At 51.0% G+C, this 16,790-nt stretch overlaps 1 protein-coding gene across 1 annotated transcript in view; it reads left to right on the forward strand.

The window, feature by feature from the left end:
* PTPRU (protein tyrosine phosphatase receptor type U) overlaps positions 1-16,790 on the forward strand; it is a 313,843-nt gene that overhangs the window by 121,898 nt on the left and 175,155 nt on the right.

Genomic DNA, 16,790 nt, shown 5'->3' on the forward strand with positions numbered 1-16,790 from the left:
CAGCCCCCCAATCTGAAGCAAATACTCACCAGCAACCACACACCACACAACAGAACCACTAACCCAGGAACCTATCCTTGCAACAAAGCCCGTTGCCAACTCTGTCCACATATCTATTCAGGGGATACCATCATAGGGCCTAATCACATCAGCCACACTATCAGAGGCTCGTTCACCTGCGCATCTACCAATGTGATATATGACATCATGTGCCAGCAATGCCCCTCTGCCATGTACATTGGCCAAACTGGACAGTCTCTACGTAAAAGAATGAATGGACACAAATCAGACGTCAAGAATTATAACATTCAAAAACCAGTTGGAGAACACTTCAATCTCTCTGGTCACTCGATCACAGACCTAAGAGTGGCTATACTTCAACAAAAAAGCTTCAAAAACAGACTCCAACGAGAGACTGCTGAATTGGAATTAATTTGCAAACTGGATACAATTAACTTAGGCTTGAATAGAGACTGGGAATGGATGAGTCATTACACAAAGTAAAACTATTTCCCCATGGTATTTCTCCCTCCCACCCCACCCCCCACTGTTCCTCTGATATTCTTGTTAACTGCTGGAATTAGCCTACCTGCTTGTCACCATGAAAGGTTTTCCTCCTTCCCCCCCCTGCTGTTGGTGATGGCTTATCTTAAGTGATCACTCTCCTTACAGTGTGTATGATAAACCCATTGTTTCATGTTCTCTGTGTGTGTGTATATAAATCTCTCCTCTGTTTTTTCCACCAAATGCATCCGATGAAGTGAGCTGTAGCTCACGAAAGCTTATGCTCTAATAAATTTGTTAGTCTCTAAGGTGCCACAAGTACTCCTTTTCTTTTTGCGAATACAGACTAACACGGCTGCTACTCTGAAACCTTAGATTTGTAAGTACATTAGAGCTACTGTAGTGTGTTCAGCCATTCAAATGGCATTTGTAGCAGGGTGGTGTTATAAGAATAGCCATGCTCTGGGCTCATTTTCTCTAGTTTTTGGGATATCATCCCAGTGTCTGGGGTAGAGGAGCTTCCCTCTCATATTCTTCTAAATACATGGCCAGATTTTCAACAGATGCTGGGGGCCAGGCACCTATGAAAATCTAGCCCTAAGTGTCCACAGTGGGAATTGCTGGGATCAAGAAAACAGGGTCCTGCGCTCTTCTGAGAATTTGGCTCAGTCTGCATAACTTCCTGGAATTGCCAGAGTTCTCCACTTGCTCGGAGCTGTGCTCTGAGTGTTTCCCTAAAAGGCTGAGGAGCTGGGGGTGCTGTTCCCATGCGCTGTCGGCACTGCTCAGCTGCCGATCCAAACGTGCAGTGTGCTTGAGGTTTTACTTTCCAGCTCTCTCAATGAGCAGTGTACGAGGCAGGGTTCCGGATGTTGAATCCTCCCTACCATCTAGCCGTTACTTATATTGCTAATTGTTGTTACTACTCCCCTAGTGGGGAAGGCGGCTTGGGAATAGCATTGGTCAAGCCTAATGGATTCCCGTAGGTGGAAGCAGCTGCGATGGGCTTTGCGAAGGCTGAGCATCCCTGTCTGTGCGCTGGGAGTGCTGATAACGGGCAGCTGGTGGGGTGTTTGGGAACGTACCACCCTCCCGAGCTTCGTTTACAGCTTTAGATAAGCACACACAGTAAAATACTCTTCTTAGGTGCCTCACCATGAGTCCCAGCTGCCTCTGTCTATCAATACCACAGTACCTCAGCAATCTATAGTATATCGATCCTCACTACATGCATTATATAGATGGGGAGCTGAGGCACAGAGAAGCTAATTACCTTGCCCAAGGTCACCCTGGAAGGCTGTAGCAATAGAGACTTGAAGCCAGGTCTCTGAGGGCCAAAGCTTCCACCTTCACCACTGGACCATCCTTCCTGTCCTTGGCATGGGAGCCCCCTTCTGTCACCCTTCCTGGATCTTGTCCCTTAGTAGTAATATACCCCATCCCACATGCCCCTGGGAGGGAAGGGCAGACAGCTCTGTCCCAGTCCTGGTGGTGTCTCTGTGCCACCGCTGGGCCAGACGCCTCAGGAGAAGAACGTGCATCTGTTTCATTACAGCACCCCATGGAACTCACCAGGCTTTGGGTTTTGTTCCAGACCAGATCCCCTCCTGGTGTAAATCAGTGCATGGAGCGACACTGATTTACTCCAGCTCGGGATTTGGCCCGCAGAGATCCACGCATGTTCACAAGCCAGGGCCAATCTGACGTTTTGCAGCTGAGCCGAATTCATGCCACCGTCACATCAGCTGCCCATGGCTGTTTGGTTTGACCTCCTGAAAGGTGAAACGGAGGTGGGGTGGGGATGCGCTGGGAACTGGAACAAAGGGAGTTGCTCCTAGACCCTTAGCGGTAAACCTCATCTGGGCAGGAGACAGAGCCTTCTCGGGGGCCGGTCTGAGACTGGAATGAGCCATTCCTCACCTTCCAGAATAGCGAGACAGTCGTCTCCGCTCTGCTGTTGCTTCCCTAAAAACAGAGCAGTCTGCACCAAATGCCTTCCGAATATTCCCCCCAGAGGCAGGACAAACCGTACATGTTAGTAAGGTAGCTTAATGCCTGACTGATAGGTGCTCAGGTCGGTGGTGATAAGGACAGGATGAGAACCTGAACAGTGTAAACTGAAGACAGAGATGGATAAGTCCCAACAGGTCTCAATCCTTCCCTGGCCAATGCAGTACTGGTCCAGATGGATGTAGCCAAATATCTCCCAGCTCCTTTCCATGCCTGATGGCCGGGCCCTGCGCACGTCCTCCCTACCTTGGCTGCTATGTCATTTCTCTGAGTTCTCTCCAGCAGGTTAATTTTAGTCTCACTTCGTTGTCTGGCTTTTTGGGGGAGAAGCGAGGCTTTCATTTATTAACGAGCCCCTGGCAGATTGGACAGGAAGAGCGATTGCTTTCAGAAGACAGCCTTTGGCTGCGTTTCAGATGTCAGAGCGGGCTGGTGATGGCTCTCAGGGCCCCCGTTTTTTCTGGGCCAAATGGAGCTAATCTCATTAGTGCAGGAATAATTTTTCTGGGGAGAGGGGGATGCACAGGCAGGGACGGAAGAGGGGGAGAGAGAAAGAAATCTACATATTAGCTTTGCCTCCCTCAATGGAATTTGACTCCTACCAATTACACCATCTTCTCCCCACATCAGCCTAAAACACTGCACAAGGACGTTGGGTCCAAAGGGGTGGTTTCATTAATAAAAAGTGTGTGTGGGAAATAAGCAAACCCTCGAGCCCTGACAACAGGAGGGCTGGCTAAGAGGCAGTGTGTACAGGGTGCTAGACTCCCACTGAGGAGACCTTCCTTCTGGTCCTAGCTGTTGTGCTGGCATATTGATTTAATTGTATCCCTGCCTCAGTTTCACCTTTCCTCAGATACGGATAAATGAGGCCTCTCTGTTGTCCTTGGAGAAAGAGCTCTACAGACAGGGTACATGGTGTGCTTAGTGGGCCAGATCCTCAGCTGGGGTATATTGGTGCAGCTGTGTAGACTTCAGTGGCCCTATGTTGGCTGAGGATCTGGCTCTGTGTGTGCTTAGGAAGGAGTCACTCTCGTGACTGCACACAGAAGGGATGAGGGACTTGCTGCTGCTGGGGTGATCAGCTCACCCGTAGCCCATTGGCTTGGAGGAATGTGGTTCTTTGGGGGCTGACGGAGTAGGGTTCTAGGCGTGAGTGAGACAGATCTGTCAGGTCGTTAGACCTGTGTTCTGCAGATCTGGGTTCATCATGATGTGGCAGTTTCTCAGGGCATCTCTCAACTGCAGTGTGCACCTTTTACACTCCCTGAAAAATCTGTTTTTCCCCACTTTTGGCAAATGGACAGACCACCATTCCATGCTTCCCACCTGCTCTCCCCATTCCCTGTCCCACTTTGGCCAAGGGCCGTTTTTTTTCACACATCTGCAAGCAGCTGATGAAATTACAGAGAAAAATGGCTCCATATTAATCTAACCAGAAAGCAAAAAAACCCCTGCAACTGCAAAAAGCAACAGCGTCACAGATCTGTGGCCACAGGGGACCTCTTGATGGCATACTCCAAGCTGGAATTCAGATCCCTGCTAACTGAGCTAAAAGAGAATCCCCCTTAGCTGCCAACAGTATGGGGCCTATGACACACAATTGAGTAGTTCTGATTTCATCCAGTAGTGAGCAGTGGTGAACGCATGCATTAGCCCTTTTATTACACTATTGTCCTTTCCTGCAAGCCTGAGTTGCCAGGGGAGAGTTCTTGGAAAAGAATAATGTGGATTAATTTAAATTAAACAGTAGAAAAAAGCTATTAATAATTAAAGGACCACTGTCAAGAAAACAATGGTAGATTTAAATAAATGACTTGGCTTGGTTAGTTACAGCATCCGGCGTTATTAAAATGGAAAGAACATTAACAATCTCATTTTCATTTTATTGTGTCCTCGGCCTTGGCGGCTTGAAACTCTAGGCGATCAGGTCTGCGATTCAGACGCACGCTAATCGCTGGGCCAGTCCTGTCAGCATCACCTTTCCATGCCTGGCCTTATCGCTCTCTGGCAGCTGCCCCTGGCTTTCGCTGCAGTGTGATGGCTACATGTATGGTCTTGGGGTTAAAGCAAGAGGCCAGGACTACTGGATTCTGTTCCTAACTTGGGAGGTGTAGCTTAGGGGTTAGTGCAGGAGGGGGCTGGGAATCAAGACTCCATGGTTCTGTGCCTACCTGTGTGAGCTGAGTGTCGTTTAGTTGGGACAGAGCAGAGAGGCTGGCTGCCAGGACTCCTGGGTTTTATTCCTAACTCAGAGGGATGGGGGTTGTTTATGGATTGGAGGAGGCTGGGAATCAAGACTCCTTCATTCTGGCCCAGACCCACAAAGATACTTAGGTGCCTAAACCCCAGATTTAGGTGCTGCTGCTCTCTACAAAACCCCTGTTCAGCTGCCACCTAACCCTGTAGGGGCCTAAACTCACTCGGCGCCTGAATTTTTGCTGTCAGAGTTTCCCCTGGTGCCTAAGTTTCTGTCTCTGGGCATGTGCACTGCTGCCCTCCCTCTAGCTGTCTGGACGCCTGTCTCACGCCTAAACCCCGGTGAAATCCATGAACTGGAGGAAGCTAGCACTTCTCCCAATTCATTGTCAAGGGAGTCTCGGCACCAAATGCAGCCTTTGTGGAGCCCATTGTTGTTCCAGTGGTTTTCTAGGTACCTAATGGTTAGCCATTGCTGTGCTCAACATCACAACCCCTACGTCCTTTAGTGGCACCAGCCTCTCTTCCAAGCTGTGAGCTGAGTGTAGGGGCTGGAGCCAGGACTCCTGGGTGCTGCTGGCAGCTCTTCTGTTGCCTCACTTAATCTTTTCTCTGCTCCCGCAAGGGTGAATGGGGATAACATTGCATCCCAGAGAGTGTGGGGGGTGAGGAGGGGTAAATATGTCATTTGTGCAGGGCTGTGAGAGTCGTGGACGGACACGGGGCCGTGCATGCTGAGCGTTATCTGGCAGCCGAGTGGGCATCCCGGAAAGCCCAGGAGCCGAGATACCGGCGGTTGTTAAGCTAACGGCCTATGAAAGCTCTCACTAGCTGAGCACGGTTTAAAATCAGCGACAACCGTGTGTTAAATGATACGAGACGATGGAAATGGAAATTAAATGGTTCAAATCTGGCCAGAGACGGCAGTGTCAATGCAGCCTGAGCAGTGAGCGTTAAAGAAAAACAGCCAGCCCGTCTCTGGTGCAATGGAAGCAATTACCAGAGCCAGTTTTAGTGGGATCCTGGAGGAACCACTAAATCCCATGAAGAAGGAGGAGGAGGACGCTGAAGGGCTTTCGCATGGCTCGGGAGAAGGAAGCTCGGGATTCATCCCAGCTTGCTCAGGTTTGGGACTTCTGGAGCTGGCGTTTAGCCCCAGCTCTGCGTGGCTGCCAGGGCTTTGGGGAGTGTGTGTGTGCAGATGGCAGGCTGTGCTGAAAGCGATGAACGAACCCTCTGAAGAGCCCACGCGAACGTGCTTATCCACATTGCAGAGCTGAGCTCTACATCCAACCCTCCTGATTTAGCAGGGATAGACCCGAGCCTGTCCTATCCTGGAGTGCAGGGCCCTAGCTTCCTCTCCAGATGTTGGTATTGCACTTTCAGTGGCGGGCAGGTGTGGTGAGACACCTGCCCCCCCCCCCCCCCGACCCCTCAGGCCTGGTCCACCCCTGTCCCTGATGCAAAATTTTCTTGTTACCTCCTCACGAGCATTCCCCCCGCTGGCTCTCAAACCCTTCAACACCAGCACGTGCCCCCCTCTCAGAAGAGCCCCCTTCCCAGCTGTCTGACCCTCCCTGTCCTCTAATGAATTAACCAAAGATTAACTAAACTAAAAAAAGAAATGAGTTATTGGCATAGTAAAAGCAGATACACACGTACATACGTACGTATGTGTTACAACCTTAGGTTCTAAAAGGTAATCGAAGCTCCTATAATAAGCAGCTGTGTGTGTCCTTCGGGGCCAATCCAAGCTTAACAGCTCAGGACCTCTTGCTTATGTTTAGAAGTCTTTGCCCCTCAGATTTCAAACAACAAAGACACAGGGTCCCCCCGGCCTGACTCCACTCATCCCTGCCCCTATTGGATCCCGCCCCAAATCCCCTCCCTGGCTCCACCTCTTCCCCAAGTGAGCCGCCTTCCCCCTCCCTCCCAGGCTTGCTGTGGGAAACAGCCGTTTCGCGGCGCAAGCGCTGGGAGGGGGGGAGAAGCAGGACCTGTCAGCCCACTCAGGGGAGGACGCGGAGGTGAGCTGGGGCGGGGGCGTGGGTGGGTTGGGGAGCTTCTGGGGGGTGCTCCACAACCACCAATTTTCCCCCATGGGTGCTCCAGCCCCGGAGCCCCCACGGAGTCGGAGCCTCTGGACACAGGCACAGACTTTCATTTTTCCAGGTGGGTGCTCCACTCCTGCTCTGCCCTGAGGCCCCACCCCCACTCCACCCCTTCCCCAAAGCCCTGTCCTCACTCCGCTTCTTCCCACCCCAACTTCGCCCCCTCCCCAAAGTGCCTCCGGTAGGATGACCAGACAGCAAGTGTGAAAAATCGGGACAGGGTAGGGGGTAATAGAAGCCTATGTAAGAAAAAGCCCCAAATATCGGGACTGTCCCTATAAAATTGGAACATCTGATCACCCGAGCCTCCGGTCCGCCGCCAAACAGCTGATTGGTGGGTGGCTGGTGGGTGCTGAGCACCCACTATTTTTTTTCACCAAGCTGAGCACCCGGGGGGTCAGCGCCTATGAGTATAGAGATAAAAACTCCTTCTGGTCTCTTCCCCCAGAGTTCAGAGTGACCGGTGGGCCACCTGTCTCCTCTGCATGGGTGTGGGGGAGCCATCAACAGAGTCTTTTGTTCTCTGATGACCCGCAATGGCTTGTCTGATGTCGGTAGAATTTTGTGCTGGGCAGGAGGTGACAGCTTTTGTGATACATTGGTATTTCACACTCAATAATGTGTCTCCTTGCTGGGGGGTTTCCAGTTTCATAGCAAACGCTTTTAGAGTTCCAGAGCAAACACTTCAACGTTACCTTAGAGCATGGGATACCGATCTGATAAGTGAGATTAATGCAGGCAACAATTTACAAGCATTTCATAAAATCCAAACACTAGCATCTCTATAAAGCTAATCCCTGCTTTAGCAATACTAACACGCAGGTGAGCCAGACTGGTTTCCAGCTCTGCATTTGACAGTGTTCAGTGAGGCCTAGGGGCCTTGGCATGAGCTAGTACCTGGTCTGCCAGCGTCACTCCCCACAGAAGGGTCTGGTGGCTGTGAAGGCAAGTAGGAAACCAAGACACGCGGTGGGCAAGGCCCAAATTCTCCAGGGTTTTTGGGCACCTGCTGCTGAAATCACTGGGCATTAGGTAAGAATCTGAGCCCGTGTGGCTTTGCCCCCATGATCACAACAGCATGTCAGTGGCAGAGCTGGGAATAGAGCCCAAGTCCCCTGCTCTGACCACAAGACCATGCTGCCTTTGGGAGCTCATTAAGGATAAAGACCCCTCAGATCTGGGATAAGTGACATGCCCCAACTCTGGCATCATCCCCCTCAGGAGCCTGGCTCCAGGTCCCTGTCAGGCTGGGCCTGGGGAGCTGGTTTTCCTAATACCAAACCCACTCAACATGGGGTGTGTGAAAGGTGACAGGGTTTGGCAGATTGTTGGATCTGGACTCCAGGAAGGGGGACAGTTGAACAAGGGGGGTTGGAGGGGAAAAGCATCCAGTGGAAAATAGGGTCAAAGGCAGCAGGTGGGAGGGGAGGGAAATACGATAAGGAAAAAATACGTGGGTCTATATACAGCATGTGGGACCCTGACTTGTGGCAGCCTAGATCACAGGATGCTTCTGTTCCCAACACACAGCACAGCCCACCCTCCAGCTGGAAATGTATGTGTTCTAATCTAGGCAGCTCACTGGGGGCAAAACCCTAGGCCAGATCCCCAGGGGAGTCGATCAGCGCTGCTCAGGTGCAGCCCCTGGACCTTACACCCGTTTGCACTGGTTGAGGATCAGGAGCTTAGATCAGTGGCTCTTAGCTTTTCCATCCTGGGGACCCTTCCTTCCTGAGACCCCCACCCCCTCAAGCTGGGACCCTCTCCCAGTTCGCAATGCGGGGAGGGTAAGCTGGCCGAGACCACCTGACTTCTGTGTGCAACCCTGTGGTTTAGATCCTGGGAAGAGAGGAATCAACCCCCCTCTCCAAGCATCCATCAGACCTTCAAATACCGTGAGCCTCGCGCCCCCCCACCCTCCCACTTACCATAACCCACCCCAGAGTCCAAGCATCCTGAGGTGGGTGGGAGCTACAGGGCCGTGGCTTGCTGACAGGACCCAGCCATCGCCGGGGTGATGACGAGCTTCCTGTCATTTGTCCAAGTTCAGCCAAAATTCAGGCCCAGGCGCGGTGTATATGACAGCCTGAGGAAGCCAGGCTGCTGTGTCTGCAAAAAGAAAAGGAGGACTTGTGGCACCTTAGAGACTAACAAATTTATTTGAGCATAAGCTTTAGTGAGCTACAGCTCACTTCATCGGATGTATTCAGTGGAAAATACAGTGGAGAGATTTATATACACACAAAGAGAACATGAAACAATGGGTGTTACCATACACACTGTAAGGAGAGTGATCACTTAAGATGAGCTATTACCAGCAGGTGGGAGGGGGGAAGGAAGAAAACCTTTTGTGGTGATAAGGTGGGCCATTTTGAGCAGTTGACAAGAACATCTGAGGAACAGTGGGGGGTGTGGGGGGAATAACATGGGGAAATAGTTTTACTTTGTGTAATGACCCATCCACTCCCAGTCTCTATTCAAGCCTAAGTTAATTGTATCCAGTTTGCAAATTAATTCCAATTCAGCAGTCTCTCGTTGGAGTCTGTTTTTGCAGCTTTTTTGTTGAAGTATAGCCACTCTTAGGTCTGTGATCGAGTGACCAGAGAGATTGAAGTGTTCTCCAACTGGTTTTTGAATGTTATAATTCTTGACGTCTGATTTGTGTCCATTCATTCTTTTACGTAGAGACTGTCCAGTTTGACCAATGCACATGGCAGAGGGGCATTGCTGGCACATGATGGCATATATCACATTGGTAGATGCGCAGGTGAACGAGCCTCTGATAGTGTGGCTGATGTGATTAGGCCCTATGATGGTGCCCCTGAATAGATATGTGGACAGAGTTGGCAATGGGCTTTGTTGCAAGGATAGATTCCTGGGTTAGTAGTTCAGGTGTGTGGTGTGTGGTTGCTGGTGAATATTTGCTTCAGGTTGGGGGGCTGTCTGTAAGCAAGGACTGGCTTGTCTCCCAAGATCTGTGAGAGTGATGGGTCGTCCTTCAGGATAGGTTGTAGATCCTTGATGATGCGTTGGAGAGGTTTTAGTTGGGGGCTGAAGGTGATGGCTAGTGGCGTTCTGTTATTTTCTTTGTTGGGCCTGTCCTGTAGTAGGTGACTTCTGGGTACTCTTCTGGCTCTGTCAATCTGTTTCTTCACTTCAGCAGGTGGGTATTGTAGTTGTAAGAATGCATGATAGAGATCTTGTAGGTGTTTGTCTCTGTCTGAGGGGTTGGAGCAAATGCGGTTGTATCGTAAAGCTTGGCTGTAGACAATGGATCGTGTGGTGTGATCTGGATGAAAGCTAGAGGCATGTAGGTAGGAATAGCGGTCAGTAGGTTTCCGGTATAGGGTGGTGTTTATGTGACCATCGCTTATTAACACCGTAGTGTCCAGGAAGTGGATCTCTTGTGTGCACTGGTCCAGGCTGAGGTTGATGGTGGGATGGAAATTGTTGAAATCCTGGTGGAATTCCTCAAGGGCTTCTTTTCCATGGGTCCAGATGATGAAGATGTCATCAATGTAGCGCAAGTAGAGTAGGGGCATTAGGGGACGAGAGCTGAGGAAGTGTTGTTCTAAGTCAGCCATAAAAATGTTGGCATCCTGTGGGGCCATGCGGGTACCCATAGCAGTGCCGCTGATTTGAAGGTATACATTGTCCCCTTCGGCAGATGCTGTATTGGATTTCCCCTCCCTGCCACTCCTCCCTGCGCTGCAGCTGCCCTGCTAGTACAGCAGCCTTGGGGCGTCCCTTAGACTGCCACTCATGCCAGGCTGTGATGCAGACCATGCCTGATAGGTGGGCAGCCTAACCAAAGAGCCAGATATTGGTGCTGTTACAAGGGGAATGAGGGTTTTCCACATTCAGGGCTGCCCCTGTGTCTTGCAATGGCGAACATTTAAATGGATAAAAGTTCAGGTAAAATGTTTTCAAGTAAACATGGATGTTATTTGTTGAAATTCTACCAAAAAAAAGAAAAAAAAAAAAAGAAAAGTGAATTCTGGCACGTCCCCATCCTGCCCTGACGCAGCCCTCCTGCCCCCAGCATGCCCTGCTCTTGGGTCTGGGGGGGGCAGGGGCAGTATCTGGGAGCCTTACACTGACCTCATGCTTGGAGTGTTTCCCTGGGAGGGCCGTTCTGGTTCCTTTCTGGCCTTTACAAGTGGTGTAAAGGGACCAGAATTGGGCTTAATTTGTAAATCCAGGGCTTCAAAATTGCAGAGCTAATGCATTAACCCTTTGTTCATTATCTAGTTATTATTATGAATTATTTGTGTTACCGTAGCAGCTAGGAACCCTAGTCACAGACCAGGACCCCATTCCGCTAGAACAAAAACACAGTCCCTGCCCAAGGAGCTGACAATCTAAGTATAAGATAAGAGACAACCGATGGATACAGACAGACGGGGGAGAACCAGGAACCGATGGGACAATATCGGTCACTATGACCTAGGGAGCCCCTGAGTGCCAGCTGGCAGAAGGCACACCTTACCACAACTCACATCAGGTCTGACATGCTCATTGCCCCAATACACTGTTGTCATAATCTGTGTCTAAAAGAGGCCATGTGCAGACTGGTAACACGCTGATCATTAATATTGTTGTGTGGGACATGTACAGGTGGTATATAAACAGTTATAGATGTGTGCCAGAAGTGTGTTTGTGTTTGGCAAGCAGTGCATTAGCCCAGCCCACCCTAAACAGAGGAATGTTGTTGCACCTGCTTGACTTGTCTCCAATGTAAATTCAGCAAGGGGAGGCCAGACACAATGAAAGTACATTTACATGTAAGGGAAACAAGCCATCAAATTAGCATGTGGTGACCACTTAATGATCACACCAGAGGCTCGAGGCCGTACCCCAGGAAGGCTTCCTAGCTCTTGAAACAGAGAAATGGCCTTTGGGAAATAGAAGCAGAAACAGAAAGCGATTTGGGCATCCATCACCTGAGGGACACAAGAGGCCAGAGCTCTTGACACCTGAGAAAGGTGGATCCTTTAGCCCAGGGGGAACTGAGAACTGGCTATAGGTGAGAAACCTGCTGAGACAATGATTGTAGCTTGCTGACGTTAAGTTTTAGTGACTAGAAAGTGTGTTGTGTCTGTAACCTTGTCTGTCTCTTTCACCCTCACTTGAAATCACTTGAACCTGTGGTCATTGTTGTTAAACTTATTCTTGTTTTATTACAAAATCATCTCAGTGCTGTTCTAGCAAAGTGTGGGTCAGCAGCTAACCTAGCAGGCTAATGGGGGCTCCGTGTCCCTTTGCACGCGGCAAACTTAATAACTTCTGCAAAAAGAAAAGGAGGACTTGTCACCTTAGAGACTAACAAATTTATTTGAGCATAAGCTTTCGTGAGCTACAGCTCACTTCATCGGATGCATTCCACTGAATATTTCTGTGCAATGAGAGGGACTGACTGCTGCAGAGAGACGTCTCTGGGGAGCTGGGGTTCACTGATTGCTAACTGGAAGACCAGGTTTGGACGGGCAGAGTCCTGCAGAGTTTGCTGGCCAGGCAGACAGGCTGGCATGGCGGAGGGCTGCTACAGAGTTTTGCAGCAGCAAAGCTCACTCTGCTGAGGCTGAGCGGTGACACGGTGGCTCACAGTTCTGGGCGACCTGAGCAAGACGTCATAGTCACCATGACAGGCAGCGGGCTCTGCGCAGCAGCAGCTTAACTGCTGACAAGTTTTTTGTAGCCACCACAGCCAGGGTGAGTTTTGAGGAGGGATTGGAAGGTGGAGCATGAGGCAGCTTTGGAGATGGTTATGAGGCGCTCCTCCCCAGCATGAGGGGGAGAAAGCACGAAGCTGGTCGTTGGACCATTTAACAGGTGAGTGATGGAGGCTACCATCCTGGGCCATCGGAGGTGAGCGTCGGTAGCTCAGTAGCAAATGAGTAGGACCCTACCAAATTCATGGTCCATTTTGGTCAATTTCACAGTCAGAGGATTTTAAAAATAGTTATTTTCATTATTTCAGCTATTTAAATCTGAAATTTCAGGTGTTGTAATTGTAGGGGCCCTGACCCCAAAAGTAGTTGTGTGTGTGGTGTGTGTGTGTGTGTGTGTGTGTGTGTGTTGAAGGTTATTGTGTGTGTGTGGGGGGGAGTTGCAGTACTGCCACCCTTATTTCTGTGCTGCTGCTGGCAGCGGTGCTGCTTTCAGAGCTGGGCAGCTGGAGAGCGACAGCTGCTGGCTGGGAGCCCAGCTCTGAAGGCAGAGCCATTGCCAGCAGCAGTGCAGAAGTAAGGATGGCCTGGTATGAGATTGCCACCCTTCCTTCTGCGCTGCTGCCTGCAGAGCTGGGCCCTCAGCCAATGGCCGCTACTCTCCGGCCACCCAGTTCTGAAGGCAGAAGTAAGGTTGACTTATTTCATACATGATGAATGATCTGGAGGATGGTGTGGATTGCACTCTCAGCAAGTTTGCAGATGACACTAAACTGGGAGAAGAGGTAGATATGCTGGAGGGTAGGGATAGGATACAGAGGGACCTAGACAAATTAGAGGACTGGGCCAAAAGAAATCTGATGAGGTTCAACAAGGTCAAGTGCAGATTCCTGCACTTAGGACAGAAGAATCCCATGCACCGCTACAGACTAGGGACCGAATGGCTAGGCAGCAGTTCTGCAGAAAAGGATCTAGGGGTTACAGTGGACGAGAAACTGGATATGAGTCAACAGCGTGCCCTTGTTGCCAAGAAGACCAATGGCATTTTGGGATGTATAAATAGGGGCATTGCCAGCAGATCGAGGGACATGATCGTTCCCCTCTATTCGACATTGGTGAGGCCTCGTCTGGAGTACTGCGTCCAGTTTTGGGCCCCACACTACAAGAAGGATGTGGAAAAATTGGAAAGAGTCCAGCGGAGGGCAAGAAAAATGATTAGGGGACTGGAACACATGACTTATGAGGAGAGGCTGAGGGAACTGGGATTGTTTAGTCTGCAGAAGAGAAGAATGAGGGGGGGATTTGATAGCTGCTTTCAACTACCTGAAAGAGGGTTCCAAAGAGGATGGATCTAGACTGTTCTCAGTGGTGGCAGGTGACAGAACAAGGAGTAATGGTCTCAAGTTGCAGTGGGGGAGGTTTAGGTTGGATATTAGGAAAAACTTTTTCACTAGGAGGGTGGTGAAACACTGGAATGTGTTACCTAGGGAGGTGGTGGAACCTCCTTCCTTAGAAGTTTTTAAGGTCAGGCTTGACAAAGCCCTGGCTGGGATGATTTAGTTGGGGATTGGTCCCGCTTTGAGCAGGGGGTGGGACTAGATACCTCCTGAGGTCCCTTCCAACCCTGATAGTCTATGATTCTATGACATGTTACGGAATTGCCACCCTTCCTTCTGCGCTGCTGCTGGCAGGGCGCTGCCTTCAGAGCTGGGCGCCTGGCAGCATGTGTCACTTTCCGGCCACCCAGCTCTGAAGGCTGCGCGGAAGTCAGGGTGGCAATACCGCAACCCCCCTACAATAACCTTGTGACCTCCCTGCAACTCCCTTTTGGGTCAGGACCCCCAATCTGAGAAATGCTGGTCTCCCATGTGAAATCTGTATAGTATAGGATAAAAGCACACAAAAGACAAGATTTCACCGGGGAAGACCCGATTTCACAGTCCGTGACATGTTTTTCATGGACGTGAATTAGGTAGGGCCCTACGAATGAGAGATGGGTAGAGTGTAGATATACCGTGAAGGGCTTTGAAGGTGAATACAAGCAGCTAATGTTTGATGCCATGGAGAACGGGGAGTCAGTGGATGGATGCAAAGAGGTGGATGATCTGGTCAAAGCAGTGCGGTAGGAAATGGTCTTTGAGCAGCATTCTGAACGGATCCGATCGGGGCAAGGCTGCCTTTGCCCAGGCCTGAGAGAAGGCTCTTGGAGTGATCAAGATGCTAGATAATGAGGGCCTGGCTGAGAGTCATAGCTGTGTGGATGGATAGGAAAAGCCGTATCTTAGAGACGTTAGGCAGCAAGAATCAGCAAGATGTCGAGGGAACTCTCATGACGGCAATGGAACTGCGGGGTGGTTTGGTTCTGTTCAGGTTCTTATACTGCCCTCATCCCGGTCACTATGTCCAAGTGTCTTCCAGTGGCGCAGCAAGCAATGTGATGTGGGGGTATTGGACAGCCAGGGATCACCCTGCCTATGGGGCAGGGGAAGGGGACATCCCGGCACAGCTTTCTGTCTACAAAAGCTGACTCATGGCTGAGAAGCTCATATTGCCACATGGATCTGAACATCCTCAGAGAGCAGAGAAGTCTGCTGGCACCGAGGGATGTGTGTGCTCTGAGACAGGCATCATACACTGGGGATTGAGGCAGAGGGGGAGAAATGAGGACATCTCTCAGGATGGAAGTTTTAAAGGACTAGGACTGCCGGGCTTGTCGTCCCCTTTGGACATTCATTTATCCCTCCTCTGCCCTTGGGAGGTAGAGAAGCACAGATGGGGAAACTGAGGCAGGGATGCTAAGTAACTTGTCCCAGGCTACAGAGTGTGTCAGTGTCGAAGGTGGGATTTGAGCCTATCCTGTGGCTTGGGTGCTCCAGTCCCAGTCGAACCCGCTGTGAAGTCTGTTCCCCCCCGCCCTCCAGCCACTCTCTAGCTATGGCCTGGGTCAGAGAGTTCAGTTCATCTGTGGGGGAGCCGCAGCACAGAGAGGGCTGGGAGGAGAGATGGACTTATGCCCTGCTTCTGTGGGTCTGTCTGCACTGCAATGGGAGGTGTGGCTGCAGCACGGGTAGCCATCCCCGAGCAAGCTTTGATCTGGCAAGCTCCTGTACCAATAGCAGTGAGGTCACGGCAGCAGGGGCAGCGGCACGGGCTGCTATTGGTACTTGAGCTAGCTAGATCAAAACTAGCGGGGGTACAGTTATGCATGCTGCAGTCACTCCTCCCATTGCAATGTAGACAGATCCTATGGCGTGGGAAGCAGCTCTTGCACTGGGGTTTTCCTTCCCCTCCTTGTCCTCTCTGCACCTGTCTTTGTGGGACAATGCCATTGACTGCTCCCTTGCTGGCACGGCCTGAGGTTGGACATGGAGCATCTCCAGTAGGGAGATGCTTCCTGCCAGTCCTGCATGCTTCCTGTCGCTGTGTGCCCAGTATCTGGGGCACAAGCAGCCACCAAGCACTTCCCTTAATCCTCTGCCTGACATGGGAGGGTCTCCTTCCATTGGCTGTAATCTCTCCTGGCAGGCTGAGCGGCCACGGGGTGACGTTGAGGCTGGGGAGAGGAACAAAGAGCAAATGTAATAGGGTCTCTGCCCCAGCTAATAACTCATTGAAACATCAGTCACTGCCTGAGCAGCTTTCCCGGGCCAGCTGTCTGCTTGTTAAACCGGGGAGATGTCAGAGAGCTCGATAGCAATGATTTGCCAGGAGGAGCCCGTTGAGCCAAAGGAAACACATCAATCGCATGGGAGGGGAGGTGCAAAAATAGCACTTACCTGCGCTGCATAGCTCGTCTTTCAGCCCTTCTGCCCGGGAACAGGAGTAGCTGGGTTCAGGGCCCAGTTCACCATTGCCTTGTACCTTGCATAGCCAGCTCATCACTCTTCCAGGACCCGAGCTAGCTCGATTAAAGTTAGCTTGGGTGCGCCAGCTGGAGCTGCAATCACACTCCCTGACTGCATACACCAAGAGAGCCATGCCAAACAAAGACGGGACATGGGAGAGCCCTTCGGGCCTAGGTGTGGGTGGAGACATGAATGGGGACGAGAATGAGCCACTGGTAGAAGTGGCTTTGAAGGAGGAGCGAGAGGGTGCTGGGAACTGGCTGGCTGCACCGGGGTAAAGGGGGAGAATGAAAGAAGAAATGAAGAGCTGATCTCCAGACTTGCAGTCCCCAAGTCAGTGGGCCAGGCCAAGGCTGTAGCGTCGCACTGAGAACACCCAGTGCTCAGCGGTAACAGATTTAGCTCTCAAGGTGGGCAGAGGCAGTCAATTGGAGCATTGCTGGCTGGCATGG

This window comes from Dermochelys coriacea, chromosome 19 (genome assembly GCF_009764565.3).
Source record: "Dermochelys coriacea isolate rDerCor1 chromosome 19, rDerCor1.pri.v4, whole genome shotgun sequence".
Taxonomy (NCBI): domain Eukaryota; kingdom Metazoa; phylum Chordata; order Testudines; family Dermochelyidae; genus Dermochelys; species Dermochelys coriacea.